Below are 4899 nucleotides of genomic sequence, written 5' to 3' on the forward strand. Positions count from 1 at the left end.
TGTTAAGTTTGGTGTCAATTGCATGTTTCTGTTCTTTTTGCATGTGTCTTCATTAATCTTCAAGTTGTTCTTGATGGTTTCATTGCTCTGATTTTTAAATTCTCTTGACTTGAGTGTTTATGTGTCTCATATGCATTCTCATTTTGTCAGTGTCAGTAGTATACAAACTGCTAAGTTTGGTGTCTTGCACGCATTGTTATTTGATTTTAGTTGCATTTTGATTATTCCTTATCATTAAAAATCCAAAAATATTTTCAATTTGTGTCTTCTCAAGTCAATAATACAGAGAATTGAAGATTCAGAACATACTGCAGTGGAATTACACAGAAAAATCTGGACGTTCAAAACGCCCAGTGAAGAAGGGCAAACTGGCATTTAAACGCCAGCCAGGGTGCCTGGCTAGGCGTTTAACGCCCAAAAGGGTAGTGTTTTGGGCGTTAAACGCCAGAATGTGCACCATTCTGGGCGTTTAACGCCAGGATGGCACAAGAGTGAAGATTCTGTTTTCAATTCAAATTTTTTTCAAGTTTTCAAAATCAAATCTTTTTTCAAATCAAATCTTTTCAATCAAATCTTTTTCAAAATCAATTTCTTTCTATTTTTAAGGATACTTGCTATCAATTAATGATTTGATTCAAAATTTCAAGTATGTTGCCTTTTCTGTTGAGAAAGGTTTAATGTTTGAATCATATCTTTTCTTGTTAGCCAAGTTATTAATTTTTAAAATCAAATCCTTTTTTTTAAAATGTTTTTCAAATCAAATCTTCTCAATCACATCTTTTTAAAACCAATCATATCTTCTTAACCACATCTTTTTCAAAATAGTTTTCAATCAAATCTTTTTGATTTCTAATTTCAAAATCTTTTTCAAAAATCACTTTACTTCTTTCTCAATCTTGGTTTTCGAAAATCAATTAGTGTTTTTCAAAATGTTTTCAAAATCTTTTACTTAATTTTCGAAAATTATTTCCCTTCTTCTTACATCCTTCTACTTATGGACTAACACTATTCCTTAATGAACAATTCAAACTCCATCTCTCTTGATAAGTTCGAATTCTTCTACTTCTGCCTTCTATTTTTCTTTCCCTCTGACACATCAAGGAATCTCTAACTATGACATAGAGGATTCCACATTTTCTTGTTCTCTCCTCTTTCATATGAGCAGGAGCAAAGACAAAAGCATTCTTGTTGAGGCTGATCCTGAACCTGAAAGGACCTTGAAGCGAAAGTTAAGAGAAGCTAAGGCATAATTCTCTGTAGAGGACCTAACAGAAATCTTCAAAGAAGAAGAACCCATGGCAGCCGAAAACAACAACAATGCCAACAATGCAAGGAAGGTGCTGGGTGACTTTACTGCACCTACTCCCGACTTCTATGGGAGAAGCATCTCTATCCCTGCCATTGGAGCAAACAACTTTGAGCTTAAGCCTCAATTAGTTTCTCTAATGCAACAGAATTGCAAGTTCCATGGACTTCCATTGGAAGATCCTCATCAGTTTTTAGCTGAGTTCTTGCAAATCTGTGACACTGTCAAGACTAATGGGGTTGACCCTGAGGTCTACAGACTTATGCTATTCCCTTTTGCTGTAAGAGACAGAGCTAGAATATGGCTGGACTCACAACCTAAAGAAAGCTTGAACTCTTGGGAAAAGCTAGTCAATGCCTTCTTGGCAAAGTTCTTTCCACCTCAAAAATTGAGTAAGCTTAGAGTGGAAGTCCAAACCTTCAGACAGAAGGAAGGAGAATCCCTCTATGAAGCTTGGGAAAGATACAAACAATTAATCAGAAAGTGTCCCTCTGATATGCTTTCCGAATGGAGCATCATAGGTATTTTCTATGATGGTCCTCTGAACTATCCAAGATGTCTTTGGATAGCTCTGCTGGAGGATCTCTTCATCTGAAGAAGACGCATACAGAAGCTCAAGAGCTGATTGAAATGGTTGCAAATAATCAATTCATGTACACTTCTGAAAGGAATCCTGTGAACAATGGGACTAATCAGAAGAAAGGAGTTCTTGAGATTGACACTCTGAATGCCATATTGGCTCAGAACAAAATATTGACTCAACAATTCAATATGATTTCTCAAAGTCTGTCTGGAATGCAAAACGCACCAAGCAGTACTAAGGAAGCTTCATCTGAAGAAGAAGCTTATGATCCTGAGAACCCTTCAATGGAAGAGGTGAATTACATGGGAGAACCCTATGGAAACACCTATAATCCTTCATGGAGAAATCATCCAAATCTTTCATGGAAGGATCAACAGAGACCTCAACAAGGTTTCAATAACAATAATGGTGGAAGAAACAGGTTTAGCAATAGCAAGCCTTTTCCATCATCTTCTCAGCAATAGATAGAGAGTTCTAAGCAGAACACCTCTGAATTAGCAACCATGGTCTCTAATCTAATCAAAACCACTTAAAGTTTCATGACTTAAACAAGGTCCTCCATTAAAAATTTGGAGGCACAAGTGGGTCAGCTGAGTAAGAAAATTACTGAACTCCCTCCTAGTACTCTTCCAAGCAATACAGAAGAAAATCCAAAAGGAGAGTGTAAGGCCATCAACATGGCCGAATTTGGAGAGGAGGAAGAGGCAGTGAACGCCACTGAGGAAGACCTCGATGGACGTCCACTGGCCTCCAATGAGTTCCCCAATGAGGAACCATGGGAATCTGAGGCTCAAAATGAGACCATAGAGATTCCATTATATTTACTTCTGCCATTCATGAGCTCTGATGAGTATTCTTCCTCTGAAGAGGATGAGTATGTCACTAAAGAGCAAGTTGCTAAATACCTTGGAGCAATCATGAAGCTAAATGACAAGTTATTTGGAAATGAGACTTGGGAGGATGAACCCCCTTTGCTCACCAAAGAACTGGATGACTTGTCTAGGCAGAAATTACCTCAAAAGAGACAGGATCCTGGAAAGTTTTCAATACCTTGTACCATAGGCACTATGACCTTTAAGAAGGCCTTGTGTGACCTAGGGTCAAGTGTAAACCTCATGCCTCTCTCTGTAATGGAGAAGCTAGGGATCTTTGAGGTGCAAGCTGCAAAAATCTCACTAGAGATGGCAGACAACTCAAGAAAACAAGCTTATGGACTTGTAGAGGATGTTCTGGTAAAAGTTGAAAACCATTACATCCCTGCTGATTTCATAGTCCTAGAGACTGGGAAGTGCATGGATGAATCCATCATCCTTGGCAGACCCTTCCTAGCCACAGCAAAGGCTGTGATTGATGTTGATAGAGGAGAATTGATCATTCAAGTGAATCAAAAATCCTTGGTGTTTAAGGCTCAAGGATATCCCTCTGTCACCATGGAGAGGAAGTATGAAGAGCTTCTCTCAAAACAGAGCCAAACAGAGCCCCCACAGTCAAACTCTAAGTTTGGTGTTGGGAGGCCACAACCAACTTCTAAGTTTGGTGTTGAACCCCCACATTCAAACTCTAAGTTTGGTGTTGGGAGGTTCCAACATTGCTCTGAGCATCTGTGAGGCTCCATGAGAGCCCACTGTCAAGCTAATGACATTAAAGAAGCGCTTGTTGGGAGGCAACCCAATCTTATTATATTTATCTATTCTCTTTTGTTATTTTATGTTTTCTGTAGGTTGATGATCATGAGAAGTCACAAAATCAATTGAAAAAGCAAAAACAGAATGAAAAATAGAAAGAAAAACAGCACACCCTGGAGGAAGATCCTGCTGGCGTTTAAACGCCAGTAAGGCTAGCAGATGGGCGTTTAACGCCCAGTCTGGCACCATTCTGGGCGTTTAACGCCAGAAAGGGGCACCAGACTGGCGTTAAACGCCAGAAAAGGGCAAGAACTCGGCGTTAAACGCCAGAAATGGGCACCAACCCGGCGTTTAACGCCAGAATTGGCACAAAGAGCAATTTTGCTCGCCACTTGGTGCAGGGATGACTTTTTCTTGACACCTCAGGATCTGTGGACCCCACAGGATCCCCACCTACCCCACCACTCTCTCTCTTCTTCACCCATTCACCAATCACCTCAACACCTCTTCCCCAAAAACCCTTCACCTATCAAATCCCATCTTTCTCTTCACCACTCACATCCATCCTTCATAAAACCCCACCTACCTCACCATTCAAATTCAAACCACTTTCCCTCCCAAACCCACCCATACATGACCGAACCATAACCCTCCTTCCACTCCTATATAAACCCTTCTTCACCCCTTCATTTTCACACAACCTAAACACTACTTCTCCCCCCTTTTGGCCGAACACAAAAGCCATCTCCATCTCCTTTACTTCTTCTTCTTCTACTCTCTTCTTTCTTCTTTTGCTCGAGGACGAGCAAACCTTTTAAGTTTGGTGTGGTAAAAGCATTGCTTTTTGTTTTTCCATAACCATTTATGGCATCCAAGGCCGGAGAAACCTCTAGAAAGAGGAAAGGGAAGGCAAGAGCTTTCACCTCCGAGTCATGGGAGATGGAGAGATTCATCTCAAGGGTGCATCAAGACCACTTCTATGAAGTTGTGGCCTTGAAGAAGGTGATCCCCGAGGTCCCCTTCAAACTCAAAAAGAGTGAATATCCAGAGATCCGACATGAGATCTGAAGAAGAGGTTGGGAAGTTCTTACCAACCCTATTCAACAAGTCGGAATCTTAATGGTTCAAGAGTTCTATGCCAATGCATGGATCACCAAGAACCATGATCAAAGTGTGAACCCGGACCCAAAGAATTGGCTTACTATGGTTCGGGGGAAATTCTTGGATTTTAGTCCGAAAAATATAAGGTTGGCATTCAACTTGCCCATGATGCAAGGAGATGAACATCCTTACACTAGAAGGGTCAACTTTGATCAAAGGTTGGACCAAGTCCTCACAGACATTTGTGAAGAGGGCGCCCAATGGAAGAGAGATTCAAGAGGAAA

The 4899-nt window shown here is 40.5% G+C and overlaps 1 non-coding gene across 1 annotated transcript; it reads right to left on the reverse strand.

Annotated features, from left to right (window-relative positions):
• Positions 1-1700: 1700 nt before the first annotated feature.
• LOC112798621 (small nucleolar RNA R71) lies at positions 1701-1808 on the reverse strand. Its single transcript, XR_003200225.1, has one exon. It is a non-coding gene; the product is annotated as a small nucleolar RNA R71 (small nucleolar RNA).
• Between the last annotated feature and the right edge of the window lie 3091 nt (positions 1809-4899).

The sequence above is a fragment of the Arachis hypogaea genome, chromosome 4 (assembly GCF_003086295.3).
Source record: "Arachis hypogaea cultivar Tifrunner chromosome 4, arahy.Tifrunner.gnm2.J5K5, whole genome shotgun sequence".
NCBI lineage: Eukaryota > Viridiplantae > Streptophyta > Magnoliopsida > Fabales > Fabaceae > Arachis > Arachis hypogaea.